General features: G+C 43.1%; 1 protein-coding gene across 1 annotated transcript in view; it reads left to right on the top strand.

The window, feature by feature from the left end:
* Nucleotides 1-17,888, top strand: part of LOC307130057 (TRPM8 channel-associated factor homolog) — a 360,060-nt gene that overhangs the window by 268,659 nt on the left and 73,513 nt on the right. The gene's annotated exons all lie outside the window — the stretch shown is intronic.

Below are 17,888 nucleotides of genomic sequence, written 5' to 3' on the forward strand. Positions count from 1 at the left end.
TATTAACTTTTTAGAATAAAAAAATGGCATTTTTTAATCATTAAAAATCAGTGGCGGCGCCAGGGGGGGCTAGGTGGTGCTGCAGCTTCCCCTATAATAGCCATAGCACCTGCCCAGCACCCCCAAGAAATGTCTGTAATTTTTTTATATTTATATTTTAAAGTCGGCATGAAACGGAAGTTGAGATCGTCTTTTTCTCCTTATTGTGACGTATATCCGAGTGAAACGGCTTCTGAAATTAGAAAAAATGTAGGGCGAGGCTTGATTTCGTCCTTCGGGAATTGATTGGATCGTTGGAAGTTGGGCGTTGCTAACAAAATGGAGGCAGATTTGAAGTTTGCACTCAGTTGTGGAGAAAAACTCAATCTATCTAAAATAAATGTATTTTCTTTCTAAATCTTTTCTACATAATGTTACTGAGCATATTTCCTCACTTTTCGCTGGTTTATGATACAGATTTTACTTATTTTAAGCCTTTTATGGCTTTATTTCTGTAAAGCTTTTTTCTCAGCTCTCCCTTATAAAGGGGGCGCGCCGTAAGCGCGTTCACACGCTGCATTCCTCAATGCGAGTCGTCACGATAAGCTGTTCGTCCGACTATATTGAGTAATTTTTACATTAAAAAAAAGCTTTTATTTCTCATATATTTCTCTCTTTTTGCCTCAAGTCCTTCTTGAAGAAGGTATTGTGTATACCGAGAAAAATGCACCTAACCACGATCAGTGACAGGTTTCTGAGGGGAGGTGCAGAAACGAGACGGGGCGATAACCCCGCCCTCGCGCCATAACACATGACCGGGGGAGAAGAGAGGTCGTTTCATGGGGGAGGGAAAGTTAACATATTTGATTTAAGATTATAAAGGTAAATGAATTTTTTAAAAATAATGAAGTGAACAGATAAATCAGTTATAGTAAACACTACAATATTAATATAAAAATACAAATTGTAAAATTTGATTTCATGCCGCCTTTAATGTCATGTTTGAATATTCTTTTTCATGTTTTTAAAATAGGAATTAAATAATAATAATTTAAAATTATATATATTTTAGTCTAAAATAACATGAGCCCCAGGTGATCTTCTTTGGCCAATGGGCTCGGCGCCCGCGAACCTCTGACCTTAACTCATTTCAGCTTGTTTTTGATAGCGAGTTTTAGCAAAGTAAAATAACGTTACACCAAAATGGATCGTTTTTTGCTCCCTAAACGTCCACGTTCTGAGTCACATCCTGAAACGAGAAGCGAGACTGTGAAGGTGCAGACACAACACTCGTCGTCACAGAGCCTCAGGAACAAGAAAATCCTGGGGATGAACTTGAAGACGGAGAATCGGCGGCAGCGGTTTCCATTGAGGATGCTAACGTTACGGTTTGTGCTGCAGGTCAGACTAGGGTTTCCACCCGTCCCGTAAAATACAGAATCGTCCCGTATTTACAAGCAAAATGACGTGTCCCGTATCAAACCAATACGGGATGGAAATTGTCCCATATTTTACATAGGTCCACACATAGTTCAATTAACATACAGATTTTGCAGTGTGGAGAATACTGATAGCATATATAAAGAAATCAATTTCACAATAAGTAGTACAGGAGCTCCTTTGTGCGTGATTGCGTTTTAGCGGCTTTGTTGCCATAGCGGCGGAGTCTCGAGAACATGCGCTGTGCAGTGTGCCTGTAAACTTGCGCGTTTTTTAAAAAACATGTCGAGCTCGCGTCGTTTTTTAGACAGGATAATAGTGTTATTATTAATTTATAATTTAGCTAGTCTATATTTATCATACATAATAAATAATCCTGTCATATAAAGTTTATGACATTTAAAAAATATTTAGATAAAAATGGGACAAATAATTACATGATAATATAGTCATAATTTAAGTAAATTAATAAAAAAAATTGAAATTCAAAAAAGTGATTACTGGTTCAGAATGGCTGCTTAAAGGGACAGTTCACCCAAAAATGAAAATTCTGTCATCATTTACTCACCCTCAAGTTGTTCCAAACATGTATACATTTCTTTATGTTGAACACACAGGAAGATTACTATGGAAGTCAATGGTGCCCCCAAAGCAGCCTGGGTACAAACTTTCTTCTAAATATCTTCTTTTGTGTTCAGCAGAACAAAGAAACTGATACAGGTTTGGAACATCATGAGGGCGAGTAAATGATGACAGAATTTTCATTTTGGGTGAACTATCCCTTAAAAGTGCACCAAATAGGCTCTAAAGAGTTCTTTAGAAATAAATGAATGGGTGTCCCTTATTTGGCCACACTAAAGGTGGCAACCCTAGGTCAGACTAGTGTGTTGGTAACTGGCTGTGTGATTTCGTGATCTGAGCATTTTAGGCCGAAGCGTGTGTCTGTTGCTGCTCCGTTGTATTCAGTGTTCGACTGTGACGTAATTGTGTGAAATAATATTTTCAGAGGTTTACATTGGCAGGCTTATGTATGTTGTATCTATAGCCCTTGCGTTGAATACTTAGGCCTATTATAATTATATATATATATATATATATATATATATATATATATATATATATATATATATGCCTATAGTTGCGGAGCGGATATAGTTAATGCGGGCGTGAACGCATTAATTCATACCAGGGTGGTCCAATGCCACTCCATAATGCCATAATGACGCCGCAAAATTCAAAGCACCTTCTCTTAAGTGTTGAGCATCCCCATAGCACCTGCAACAGAAAATCTCTGGAGCCGCCACTGTTAAAAATATAAGCATTTTTGACTACAAACACATCGCTAAAAACAGCTATACAGCATAGTTCAAAACATAATAATAATTAATAAGTTCTGAACATTGACTCCCAGTCATTATTCAACCTTTTCTCATGGTTTCTCAAAAGAATTCATAAAAGTATAGAATATAATGGCATATTTCTAATAGGGGCTCATTGTAATACAGTGTTACAACACACCCCATGTGCGCAACTGGGATTTAAATCGCAGCTTATGTCTTCTGCTGGTCAGATCAGCATCAAAGGTGGGGTAGGTAAGAATGATCTAAAACACTTTTGTCCACATTTGTTTAAACTTTCTTTATATGTCAATACATAATTAAAATATAAGTACTCTGAAAAAGAGAGTATAAAAATCGAGTGACTCTAGACTTTTTAACCGTTAGGGCCGAAACAAGTGATTGGCTTGGGCGACTGTCACTCTCTCTCGCTACCATGGCTACCACCGCTTTTGCTACAGGATCTGCCCACATGCGCGGGCCCCAGTGTTGCCAAGTCGGGCTACTTCAAACACTGTTGCCGCGGGCTGTTTTTCATGTCCGCGGGTTGAAGCGACCCCAATTATGTGATATTTTGCCCCGGGATTTGTGAATTTTAGCAGGCAGCCCTACCAAAAAGACACATATTTTACCCCCCAAATGCGATTTTTACCAGAGAAACACGATTGGGCTTGTTTTGGGCTAGTTTTGAGTAGCAATTGGGCGGATTTTGTTGTGAAAACCTGGCAACCCTGGCGCAACCGTTTGATTTGAGGAGTTCAAGAGGCTGTATTTCTGCTGGACAGGTAATAATTCATTTTGATTATACATTTTTTTGGTTTATGTATTCATGAAGCATGTATCACTAGCACACGTAGCTGCCTAATATAGCTAACATAACATTACTTAGCATAAAGTTACAATGTTATACACTTAGCGAGCCATTAGTAGAGATGATAAATACTCAATATGCTTAGCTCAAGTTGATCGCTGTCGTGTTGAATTTCGCAAAATGTAACTTTAGATAACAAAATGCATGTGTAAAAGCTAGTACACCGCATCCAATAACTTTTTTTAGAACTAAGTTAGCTTTAGCTACTACCCTTTGTCTAAACTCTTATACCATGTTCACCGGGGCGGGAACTTTACCTGCACGTTTTCGGCCCTTGGTTTGTTTTTATTTACTCTACCAATGTTTACTGATGTTTTTATCTTGTATCTGTGTGTGTCGTAGACACTGTGTTGTGTGTGTATTTTAAACTTTACCAGTATCGTTATTCTAGCTTGATAGTGAGTACTAAAAGACATTCATAATGATAAAGTTAGATTTTTTATTACATGTGATTCTGACATGATTTCACTACATGCACTTCTTCTCCGCTCGTCTCAGGTAAATAATGCGTCTTTCAGCTGAGCGGTCGACGCTTTTACGGTGTATGGGTCGGCGTAGCGCGTTCATGTGTTTTGGGGGCGTGGCTTTGGAAAGATCCCAGAAGGGAGAAGGTGGAGTTAATGTAAATAATGAACTGTCTTTAAAACAGTCGTGAGAGGTCTACAGACACTCAATTTTTATACTTTCTTTTTCAGAGTACTTACCTTTTAATTATGTATTGATATATAAAGAAAGTTGAAACAAATTTGGAAAAAAAGTTTTTTAACCAAATCTTACCTACCCTACCTTTAAAGAACCATCCCAACTTTTAAATAACAGATATAAGATTAAAATAATATTGGATTTGTCTTATTTTAAATAAACACAAAAAACAGATGAAAACTAAACTTAAGTAAGAAATTTACTTTTGCTATGGTTAAAAACATGTTAAGTAATATCTTTCAGAGATTTTTTAATTTTAGTGCTATTTTTTCTAAAAAAATAATGTTGATATGGCAACTAGTAAATACACTGAGTTTCATCATTCTGGCATGTGTGGAAAGGGTTAAAATGTGCGTGTTACAACTAACCCCGCGTTAGGTTGTGCCCCGCGCTCAAGACAGTGACTCCCATAACTCAATGGATGGAGCTTGGACATGATTTGAAGCCTTTTGACTTGATTGACATTATTTAAATGAATACGTTGAGAACAAAAGTCTTCAAAAGCTTTCTGTTGCCTGAGGGCAACACTGTGCAGTATATAGTAAACAAAATACCAAAAGCCACGACTCTGGTGGGACTCGAACCCACAACCTTTGAATGGCCTCATTTTGCAATCTAGAAGTCCAATGCGCTATCCATTGCGCCACAGAGCCTACCAGATGCCTGGCTGGGTCACGTGATCCTTCTTCTGCTGGGCATTTGTACATCCAACAGTGTGAAATAGTACACTCTGTGGGCAGGAAAGACAGGCCCTCGAGCCTCTGCATAAAATGCTGTGGCCCTCTGTCCAAACATGAAAGGGTCTGACCTGCTAGCTTCCATGATATCCCTCTATCTAAGTCGGTCAGGTCAAAAGGGTGTTACATTTGGCTAATTTTCCATTTTCTGCATGTTCTCTTTTTGACCTCATACCCGTTAGCATCGCCGTCTCTCCCCCAGCACGTGCAGAAAATGGAAAATTAGCCAAATGTATCCCCCTTTTGACCCAACCCTCCTTAAATAGAGGGATATCATGGAAGCTAGCTAGTCAGACCTTACCATGTGATGGTCGTTTTCTTGCACTGCATATTACATAGAAATGCCAATTCGATTTGATGCATATATGAACATTTCTGAAGTTCTGCATCTAAGTGATACAAGACAGTGACTTGCTAAGGTTATAGCTTCCATGATATCCCTCTATCTAAGTCGGGTTGGGTCAAAAGGGTGTTACATTTGGCTAATTTTACATTTTCTGCATGTTCTCTTTTTGACCTCATACCCGTTAGCATCGCCGTTTCTCCCCCAGCACGTGCAGAAAATGGAAAATTAGCCAAATGTATCCCCCTTTTGACCCGACCCTCCTTGAATAATGGGATATCAAGGAAGCTACCATGTGATGGTCGTTTTCTTGCACTGCATATTACATAGAAATGCCAATTCGATTTGATGCATATATGAAAATTTCTGAAGTTCTGCATCTATGTGATACAAGACAGTGACTCCCATAACTCAATGGATGGAGCTTGGACATGATTTAAAGCCTTTTGACTTGATTGACATTATTTAAATGAATACGTTGAGAACAAAAGTCTTCAAAAGCTTTCTGTTGCCTGAGGGCAACACTGTGCAGTATATAGTAAACAAAATATCAAAAGCCACGACTCTGGTGGGACTCGAACCCACAACCTTTGAATGGCCTCATTTTGCAATCTAGAAGTCCAATGCGCTATCCATTGCGCCACAGAGCCTGCCGGATGCCTGGCTGGGTCACGTGATCCTTCTTCTGCTGGGCATTTGCACATCCAACAGTGTGAAATAGTACACTCTGTGGGCAGGAAAGACTGGCCCTCGAGCCTCTGCACAAAATGCTGTGGCCCTCTGTCCAAGAAAGATCCCAGAGCTTGCTAAGGTTCACAGCCTTGAGCCAAAAGAATATCACCGCAGGCTCCGCTGGGATTCGAACCCAGGATCTCCTGTTTACTAGACAGGCGCTTTAACCAACTAAGCCACGGCGCCTGGCTGCCACCACATATTAGCTTGGGACACTGTCCTCTGATGAAAGCTGAGGGATGGTTTGAAAATGGAAACAACAGCAAATTGAACCTCAGTTTCACCACTTTTGGTCAATTCTCGGAAAAGCACATGCTTGCTAAAGTTCACAGCCATGAGCATCGCCAAAGGCACCGCTGGGATTCGAACCCAGGATCTCCTGTTTACTAGACAGGCGCTTTGACCAACTAAGCCACGGCGCCAAGCTCTGCACATCGAGTTCGGAAGGGCGACCCATCTAATGTTAAGCAAAGAACATGGAAGAAAACATGAAAGGGTCTGACCTGCTAGTTTCCATGATATCCCTCTATCTAAGGCGGGTCGGGTCAAAAGGGTGTTACATTTGGCTAATTTTCCATTTTCTGCATGTTCTCTTTTTGACCTCATACCCGTTAGCATCGCCGTGTCTCCCCCAGCACGTGCAGAAAATGGAAAATTAGCCAAATGTATCCCCCTTTTAACCCGACCCACCTTAAATAGAGGGAAATCATGGAAGCTAGCTGGTCAGACCCTACCATGTGATGGTCGTTTTCTTGCACTGCATATTACATAGAAATGCCAATTCGATTTGATGCATATATGAACATCTCTGAAGTTCTGCATCTACGTGATACAAGACAGTGACTTGCTAAGGTTATAGCTTCCATGATAACCCTCTATCTAAGTCGGTTTGGGTCAAAAGGGTGTTACATTTGGCTAATTTTACATTTTCTGCATGTTCTCTTTTTGACCTCATACCCGTTAGCATCGCCGTTTCTCCCCCAGCACGTGCAGAAAATGGAAAATTAGCCAAATGTATCCCCCTTTTGACCCGACCCTCCTTGAATAATGGGATATCAAGGAAGCTACCATGTGATGTTCGTTTTCTTGCACTGCATATTACATAGAAATGCCAATTCGATTTGATGCATATATGAACATTTCTGAAGTTCTGCATCTATGTGATACAAGACAGTGACTCCCATAACTTAATGGATGGAGCTTGGACATGATTTGAGGCCTTTTGACTTGATTGACATTATTTAAATGAATACGTTGAGAACAAAAGTCTTCAAAAGCTTTATGTTGCTTGAGGGCAACACTGTGCAGTATATAGTAAACAAAATACCAAAAGCCACGACTCTGGTGGGACACGAACCTACAACCTTTGAATGGCCTCATTTTGCAATCTAGAAGTCCAGTGCGCTATCCATTGCACCACAGAGCCTGCCAGATGCCTGGCTGGGTCACGTGATGCTTCTTCTGCTGGGCATTCACACTTCCAAAGCATCCCAGTATCTTCTGTTTACTAGACAGGCACTTTAACCAACTAAGCAGCGGCACCTGGCTGCCGCCACATATTAGCTTGGGACACTGTCCTCTGATGAAAGCTGAGGGATGGTTTGAAAATGGAAACAACAGCAAATGGAACCTCGGTTTCACCACACATCCAACAGTGTGAAATAGTACACTCTGTGGGCAGGAAAGACAGGCCCTCGAGCCTCTGCACAAAATGCTGTGGCCCTCTGTCCAAGAAAGATCCCAGAGCTTGTCAAGGTTCACAGCCTTGAGCCACACGAATATCGCCTAAGGCCCCGCTGGGATTCGAACCCAGGATCTCCTGTTTACTAGACAGGCGCTTTAACCAACTAAGCCACGGCGCCTGGCTGCCGCCACATATTAGCTTGGGACACTGTCCTCTGATGAAAGCTGAGGGATGGTTTGAAAATGGAAACAACAGCAAATGGAACCTCGGTTTCACCACTTGTGGTCAGTTCTCGGAAAAGCACATGCTTGCTAAAGTTCACAGCCATGAGCATCGCCAAAGGCACCGCTGGGATTCGAACCCAGGATCTCCTGTTTACTAGACAGGCGCTTTGACCAACTAAGCCACGGCGCCAAGCTCTGCACATCGAGCTCGGAAGGGCGACCCAGCTAACGTTTAGCAAACAACATGGAAGAAAACATGAAAGGGTCTGACCTGCTAGTTTCCATGATATCCCTCTATCTAAGGCGGGTCGGGTCAAAAGGGTGTTACATTTGGCTAATTTTCCATTTTCTGCATGTTCTCTTTTTGACCTCATACCCGTTAGCATCGCCGTGTCTCCCCCAGCACGTGCAGAAAATGGAAAATTTGCCAAATGTATCCCCCTTTTGACCCGACCCACCTTAAATAGAGGGATATCATGGAAGCTAGCTGGTCAGACCCTACCATGTGATGGTCGTTTTCTTGCACTGCATATTACATAGAAATGCCAATTCGATTTGATGCATATATGAACATCTCTGAAGTTCTGCATCTACGTGATACAAGACAGTGACTTGCTAAGGTTATAGCTTCCATGATATCCCTCTATCTAAGTCGGTTTGGGTCAAAAGGGTGTTACATTTGGCTAATTTTCCATTTTCTGCATGTTCTCTTTTTGACCTCATACCCGTTAGCATCGCCGTTTCTCCCCCAGCACGTGCAGAAAATGGAAAATTAGCCAAATGTATCCCCCTTTTGACCCGACCCTCCTTGAATAATGGGATATCAAGGAAGCTACCATGTGATGTTCGTTTTCTTGCACTGCATATTACATAGAAATGCCAATTCGATTTGATGCATATATGAACATTTCTGAAGTTCTGCATCTATGTGATACAAGACAGTGACTCCCATAACTTAATGGATGGAGCTTGGACATGATTTGAGGCCTTTTGACTTGATTGACATTATTTAAATGAATACGTTGAGAACAAAAGTCTTCAAAAGCTTTATGTTGCTTGAGGGCAACACTGTGCAGTATATATTAAACAAAATACCAAAAGCCACGACTCTGGTGGGACTCGAACCCACAACCTTTGAATGGCCTCGTTTTGCAATCTAGAAGTCCAATGCGCTATCCATTGCGCCACAGAGCCTGCCAGATGCCTGGCTGGGTCACGTGATGCTTCTTCTGCTGGGCATTTGCACATCCAAAGCATCCCAGTATCTTCTGTTTACTAGACAGGCGCTTTAACCAACTAAGCAGCGGCACCTGGCTGCCGCCACATATTAGCTTGGGACACTCTCCTCTGATGAAAGCTGAGGGATGGTTTGAAAATGGAAACAACAGCAAATTGAACCTCGGTTTTTAACACTTGTGGTCAGTTCTCGGAAAAGCACATGCTTGCTAAAGTTCACAGCCATGAGCATCGCCAAAGGCACCGCTGGGATTCGAACCCAGGATCTCATGTTTACTAGACAGGCGCTTTGACCAACTAAGCCACGGCGCCAAGCTCTGCACATCGAGTTCGGAAGGGCGACCCATCTAATGTTAAGCAAAGAACATGGAAGAAAACATAAAAGGGTCTGACCTGCTAGCTTCCATGATATCCCTCTATCTAAGTCGGTCAGGTCAAAAGGGTGTTACATTTGGCTAATTTTCCATTTTCTGCATGTTCTCTTTTTGACCTCATACCCGTTAGCATCGCCGTCTCTCCCCCAGCACGTGCAGAAAATGGAAAATTAGCCAAATGTATCCCCCTTTTGACCCAACCCTCCTTAAATAGAGGGATATCATGGAAGCTAGCTAGTCAGACCTTACCATGTGATGGTCGTTTTCTTGCACTGCATATTACATAGAAATGCCAATTCGATTTGATGCATATATGAACATTTCTGAAGTTCTGCATCTAAGTGATACAAGACAGTGACTTGCTAAGGTTATAGCTTCCATGATATCCCTCTATCTAAGTCGGGTTGGGTCAAAAGGGTGTTACATTTGGCTAATTTTACATTTTCTGCATGTTCTCTTTTTGACCTCATACCCGTTAGCATCGCCGTTTCTCCCCCAGCACGTGCAGAAAATGGAAAATTAGCCAAATGTATCCCCCTTTTGACCCGACCCTCCTTGAATAATGGGATATCAAGGAAGCTACCATGTGATGGTCGTTTTCTTGCACTGCATATTACATAGAAATGCCAATTCGATTTGATGCATATATGAAAATTTCTGAAGTTCTGCATCTATGTGATACAAGACAGTGACTCCCATAACTCAATGGATGGAGCTTGGACATGATTTAAAGCCTTTTGACTTGATTGACATTATTTAAATGAATACGTTGAGAACAAAAGTCTTCAAAAGCTTTCTGTTGCCTGAGGGCAACACTGTGCAGTATATAGTAAACAAAATATCAAAAGCCACGACTCTGGTGGGACTCGAACCCACAACCTTTGAATGGCCTCATTTTGCAATCTAGAAGTCCAATGCGCTATCCATTGCGCCACAGAGCCTGCCGGATGCCTGGCTGGGTCACGTGATCCTTCTTCTGCTGGGCATTTGCACATCCAACAGTGTGAAATAGTACACTCTGTGGGCAGGAAAGACTGGCCCTCGAGCCTCTGCACAAAATGCTGTGGCCCTCTGTCCAAGAAAGATCCCAGAGCTTGCTAAGGTTCACAGCCTTGAGCCAAAAGAATATCACCGCAGGCTCCGCTGGGATTCGAACCCAGGATCTCCTGTTTACTAGACAGGCGCTTTAACCAACTAAGCCACGGCGCCTGGCTGCCACCACATATTAGCTTGGGACACTGTCCTCTGATGAAAGCTGAGGGATGGTTTGAAAATGGAAACAACAGCAAATTGAACCTCAGTTTCACCACTTTTGGTCAATTCTCGGAAAAGCACATGCTTGCTAAAGTTCACAGCCATGAGCATCGCCAAAGGCACCGCTGGGATTCGAACCCAGGATCTCCTGTTTACTAGACAGGCGCTTTGACCAACTAAGCCACAGCGCCAAGCTCTGCACATCGAGTTCGGAAGGGCGACCCATCTAATGTTAAGCAAAGAACATGGAAGAAAACATGAAAGGGTCTGACCTGCTAGTTTCCATGATATCCCTCTATCTAAGGCGGGTCGGGTCAAAAGGGTGTTACATTTGGCTAATTTTCCATTTTCTGCATGTTCTCTTTTTGACCTCATACCCGTTAGCATCGCCGTGTCTCCCCCAGCACGTGCAGAAAATGGAAAATTAGCCAAATGTATCCCCCTTTTGACCCGACCCACCTTAAATAGAGGGAAATCATGGAAGCTAGCTGGTCAGACCCTACCATGTGATGGTCGTTTTCTTGCACTGCATATTACATAGAAATGCCAATTCGATTTGATGCATATATGAACATCTCTGAAGTTCTGCATCTACGTGATACAAGACAGTGACTTGCTAAGGTTATAGCTTCCATGATAACCCTCTATCTAAGTCGGTTTGGGTCAAAAGGGTGTTACATTTGGCTAATTTTACATTTTCTGCATGTTCTCTTTTTGACCTCATACCCGTTAGCATCGCCGTTTCTCCCCCAGCACGTGCAGAAAATGGAAAATTAGCCAAATGTATCCCCCTTTTGACCCGACCCTCCTTGAATAATGGGATATCAAGGAAGCTACCATGTGATGTTCGTTTTCTTGCACTGCATATTACATAGAAATGCCAATTCGATTTGATGCATATATGAACATTTCTGAAGTTCTGCATCTATGTGATACAAGACAGTGACTCCCATAACTTAATGGATGGAGCTTGGACATGATTTGAGGCCTTTTGACTTGATTGACATTATTTAAATGAATACGTTGAGAACAAAAGTCTTCAAAAGCTTTATGTTGCTTGAGGGCAACACTGTGCAGTATATAGTAAACAAAATACCAAAAGCCACGACTCTGGTGGGACACGAACCTACAACCTTTGAATGGCCTCATTTTGCAATCTAGAAGTCCAGTGCGCTATCCATTGCACCACAGAGCCTGCCAGATGCCTGGCTGGGTCACGTGATGTTTCTTCTGCTGGGCATTTGCACATCCAAAGCATCCCAGTATCTTCTGTTTACTAGACAGGCACTTTAACCAACTAAGCAGCGGCACCTGGCTGCCGCCACATATTAGCTTGGGACACTGTCCTCTGATGAAAGCTGAGGGATGGTTTGAAAATGGAAACAACAGCAAATGGAACCTCGGTTTCACCACACATCCAACAGTGTGAAATAGTACACTCTGTGGGCAGGAAAGACAGGCCCTCGAGCCTCTGCACAAAATGCTGTGGCCCTCTGTCCAAGAAAGATCCCAGAGCTTGTTAAGGTTCACAGCCTTGAGCCACACGAATATCGCCTAAGGCCCCGCTGGGATTCGAACCCAGGATCTCCTGTTTACTAGACAGGCGCTTTAACCAACTAAGCCACGGCGCCTGGCTGCCGCCACATATTAGCTTGGGACACTGTCCTCTGATGAAAGCTGAGGGATGGTTTGAAAATGGAAACAACAGCAAATGGAACCTCGGTTTCACCACTTGTGGTCAGTTCTCGGAAAAGCACATGCTTGCTAAAGTTCACAGCCATGAGCATCGCCAAAGGCACCGCTGGGATTCGAACCCAGGATCTCCTGTTTACTAGACAGGCGCTTTGACCAACTAAGCCACGGCGCCAAGCTCTGCACATCGAGTTCGGAAGGGCGACCCATCTAATGTTAAGCAAAGAACATGGAAGAAAACATAAAAGGGTCTGACCTGCTAGCTTCCATGATATCCCTCTATCTAAGTCGGTCAGGTCAAAAGGGTGTTACATTTGGCTAATTTTCCATTTTCTGCATGTTCTCTTTTTGACCTCATACCCGTTAGCATCGCCGTCTCTCCCCCAGCACGTGCAGAAAATGGAAAATTAGCCAAATGTATCCCCCTTTTGACCCAACCCTCCTTAAATAGAGGGATATCATGGAAGCTAGCTAGTCAGACCTTACCATGTGATGGTCGTTTTCTTGCACTGCATATTACATAGAAATGCCAATTCGATTTGATGCATATATGAACATTTCTGAAGTTCTGCATCTAAGTGATACAAGACAGTGACTTGCTAAGGTTATAGCTTCCATGATATCCCTCTATCTAAGTCGGGTTGGGTCAAAAGGGTGTTACATTTGGCTAATTTTACATTTTCTGCATGTTCTCTTTTTGACCTCATACCCGTTAGCATCGCCGTTTCTCCCCCAGCACGTGCAGAAAATGGAAAATTAGCCAAATGTATCCCCCTTTTGACCCGACCCTCCTTGAATAATGGGATATCAAGGAAGCTACCATGTGATGGTCGTTTTCTTGCACTGCATATTACATAGAAATGCCAATTCGATTTGATGCATATATGAAAATTTCTGAAGTTCTGCATCTATGTGATACAAGACAGTGACTCCCATAACTCAATGGATGGAGCTTGGACATGATTTAAAGCCTTTTGACTTGATTGACATTATTTAAATGAATACGTTGAGAACAAAAGTCTTCAAAAGCTTTCTGTTGCCTGAGGGCAACACTGTGCAGTATATAGTAAACAAAATATCAAAAGCCACGACTCTGGTGGGACTCGAACCCACAACCTTTGAATGGCCTCATTTTGCAATCTAGAAGTCCAATGCGCTATCCATTGCGCCACAGAGCCTGCCGGATGCCTGGCTGGGTCACGTGATCCTTCTTCTGCTGGGCATTTGCACATCCAACAGTGTGAAATAGTACACTCTGTGGGCAGGAAAGACTGGCCCTCGAGCCTCTGCACAAAATGCTGTGGCCCTCTGTCCAAGAAAGATCCCAGAGCTTGCTAAGGTTCACAGCCTTGAGCCAAAAGAATATCACCGCAGGCTCCGCTGGGATTCGAACCCAGGATCTCCTGTTTACTAGACAGGCGCTTTAACCAACTAAGCCACGGCGCCTGGCTGCCACCACATATTAGCTTGGGACACTGTCCTCTGATGAAAGCTGAGGGATGGTTTGAAAATGGAAACAACAGCAAATTGAACCTCAGTTTCACCACTTTTGGTCAATTCTCGGAAAAGCACATGCTTGCTAAAGTTCACAGCCATGAGCATCGCCAAAGGCACCGCTGGGATTCGAACCCAGGATCTCCTGTTTACTAGACAGGCGCTTTGACCAACTAAGCCACGGCGCCAAGCTCTGCACATCGAGTTCGGAAGGGCGACCCATCTAATGTTAAGCAAAGAACATGGAAGAAAACATGAAAGGGTCTGACCTGCTAGTTTCCATGATATCCCTCTATCTAAGGCGGGTCGGGTCAAAAGGGTGTTACATTTGGCTAATTTTCCATTTTCTGCATGTTCTCTTTTTGACCTCATACCCGTTAGCATCGCCGTGTCTCCCCCAGCACGTGCAGAAAATGGAAAATTAGCCAAATGTATCCCCCTTTTAACCCGACCCACCTTAAATAGAGGGAAATCATGGAAGCTAGCTGGTCAGACCCTACCATGTGATGGTCGTTTTCTTGCACTGCATATTACATAGAAATGCCAATTCGATTTGATGCATATATGAACATCTCTGAAGTTCTGCATCTACGTGATACAAGACAGTGACTTGCTAAGGTTATAGCTTCCATGATAACCCTCTATCTAAGTCGGTTTGGGTCAAAAGGGTGTTACATTTGGCTAATTTTACATTTTCTGCATGTTCTCTTTTTGACCTCATACCCGTTAGCATCGCCGTTTCTCCCCCAGCACGTGCAGAAAATGGAAAATTAGCCAAATGTATCCCCCTTTTGACCCGACCCTCCTTGAATAATGGGATATCAAGGAAGCTACCATGTGATGTTCGTTTTCTTGCACTGCATATTACATAGAAATGCCAATTCGATTTGATGCATATATGAACATTTCTGAAGTTCTGCATCTATGTGATACAAGACAGTGACTCCCATAACTTAATGGATGGAGCTTGGACATGATTTGAGGCCTTTTGACTTGATTGACATTATTTAAATGAATACGTTGAGAACAAAAGTCTTCAAAAGCTTTATGTTGCTTGAGGGCAACACTGTGCAGTATATAGTAAACAAAATACCAAAAGCCACGACTCTGGTGGGACACGAACCTACAACCTTTGAATGGCCTCATTTTGCAATCTAGAAGTCCAGTGCGCTATCCATTGCACCACAGAGCCTGCCAGATGCCTGGCTGGGTCACGTGATGCTTCTTCTGCTGGGCATTCACACTTCCAAAGCATCCCAGTATCTTCTGTTTACTAGACAGGCACTTTAACCAACTAAGCAGCGGCACCTGGCTGCCGCCACATATTAGCTTGGGACACTGTCCTCTGATGAAAGCTGAGGGATGGTTTGAAAATGGAAACAACAGCAAATGGAACCTCGGTTTCACCACACATCCAACAGTGTGAAATAGTACACTCTGTGGGCAGGAAAGACAGGCCCTCGAGCCTCTGCACAAAATGCTGTGGCCCTCTGTCCAAGAAAGATCCCAGAGCTTGTCAAGGTTCACAGCCTTGAGCCACACGAATATCGCCTAAGGCCCCGCTGGGATTCGAACCCAGGATCTCCTGTTTACTAGACAGGCGCTTTAACCAACTAAGCCACGGCGCCTGGCTGCCGCCACATATTAGCTTGGGACACTGTCCTCTGATGAAAGCTGAGGGATGGTTTGAAAATGGAAACAACAGCAAATGGAACCTCGGTTTCACCACTTGTGGTCAGTTCTCGGAAAAGCACATGCTTGCTAAAGTTCACAGCCATGAGCATCGCCAAAGGCACCGCTGGGATTCGAACCCAGGATCTCCTGTTTACTAGACAGGCGCTTTGACCAACTAAGCCACGGCGCCAAGCTCTGCACATCGAGCTCGGAAGGGCGACCCAGCTAACGTTTAGCAAACAACATGGAAGAAAACATGAAAGGGTCTGACCTGCTAGTTTCCATGATATCCCTCTATCTAAGGCGGGTCGGGTAAAAAGGGTGTTACATTTGGCTAATTTTCCATTTTCTGCATGTTCTCTTTTTGACCTCATACCCGTTAGCATCGCCGTGTCTCCCCCAGCACGTGCAGAAAATGGAAAATTAGCCAAATGTATCCCCCTTTTGACCCGACCCACCTTAAATAGAGGGATATCATGGAAGCTAGCTGGTCAGACCCTACCATGTGATGGTCGTTTTCTTGCACTGCATATTACATAGAAATGCCAATTCGATTTGATGCATATATGAACATCTCTGAAGTTCTGCATCTACGTGATACAAGACAGTGACTTGCTAAGGTTATAGCTTCCATGATATCCCTCTATCTAAGTCGGTTTGGGTCAAAAGGGTGTTACATTTGGCTAATTTTCCATTTTCTGCATGTTCTCTTTTTGACCTCATACCCGTTAGCATCGCCGTTTCTCCCCCAGCACGTGCAGAAAATGGAAAATTAGCCAAATGTATCCCCCTTTTGACCCGACCCTCCTTGAAAAATGGGATATCAAGGAAGCTACCATGTGATGTTCGCTTTCTTGCACTGCATATTACATAGAAATGCCAATTCGATTTGATGCATATATGAACATTTCTGAAGTTCTGCATCTATGTGATACAAGACAGTGACTCCCATAACTTAATGGATGGAGCTTGGACATGATTTGAGGCCTTTTGACTTGATTGACATTATTTAAATGAATACGTTGAGAACAAAAGTCTTCAAAAGCTTTATGTTGCTTGAGGGCAACACTGTGCAGTATATATTAAACAAAATACCAAAAGCCACGACTCTGGTGGGACTCGAACCCACAACCTTTGAATGGCCTCGTTTTGCAATCTAGAAGTCCAATGAGCCTGCAAGATGCCTGGCTGGGTCACGTGATGCTTCTTCTGCTGGGCATTTGCACATCCAAAGCATCCCAGTATCTTCTGTTTACTAGACAGGCGCTTTAACCAACTAAGCAGCGGCACCTGGCTGCCGCCACATATTAGCTTGGGACACTCTCCTCTGATGAAAGCTGAGGGATGGTTTGAAAATGGAAACAACAGCAAATTGAACCTCGGTTTTTAACACTTGTGGTCAGTTCTCGGAAAAGCACATGCTTGCTAAAGTTCACAGCCATGAGCATCGCCAAAGGCACCGCTGGGATTCGAACCCAGGATCTCATGTTTACTAGACAGGCGCTTTGACCAACTAAGCCACGGCGCCAAGCTCTGCACATCGAGTTCGGAAGGGCGACCCATCTAATGTTAAGCAAAGAACATGGAAGAAAACATAAAAGGGTCTGACCTGCTAGCTTCCATGATATCCCTCTATCTAAGTCGGTCAGGTCAAAAGGGTGTTACATTTGGCTAATTTTCCATTTTCTGCATGTTCTCTTTTTGACCTCATACCCGTTAGCATCGCCGTCTCTCCCCCAGCACGTGCAGAAAATGGAAAATTAGCCAAATGTATCCCCCTTTTGACCCAACCCTCCTTAAATAGAGGGATATCATGGAAGCTAGCTAGTCAGACCTTACCATGTGATGGTCGTTTTCTTGCACTGCATATTACATAGAAATGCCAATTCGATTTGATGCATATATGAACATTTCTGAAGTTCTGCATCTAAGTGATACAAGACAGTGACTTGCTAAGGTTATAGCTTCCATGATATCCCTCTATCTAAGTCGGGTTGGGTCAAAAGGGTGTTACATTTGGCTAATTTTACATTTTCTGCATGTTCTCTTTTTGACCTCATACCCGTTAGCATCGCCGTTTCTCCCCCAGCACGTGCAGAAAATGGAAAATTAGCC

This window comes from Gobio gobio (assembly GCF_949357685.1).
Source record: "Gobio gobio genome assembly, chromosome: 8".
Taxonomy (NCBI): Eukaryota; Metazoa; Chordata; class Actinopteri; order Cypriniformes; family Gobionidae; genus Gobio; species Gobio gobio.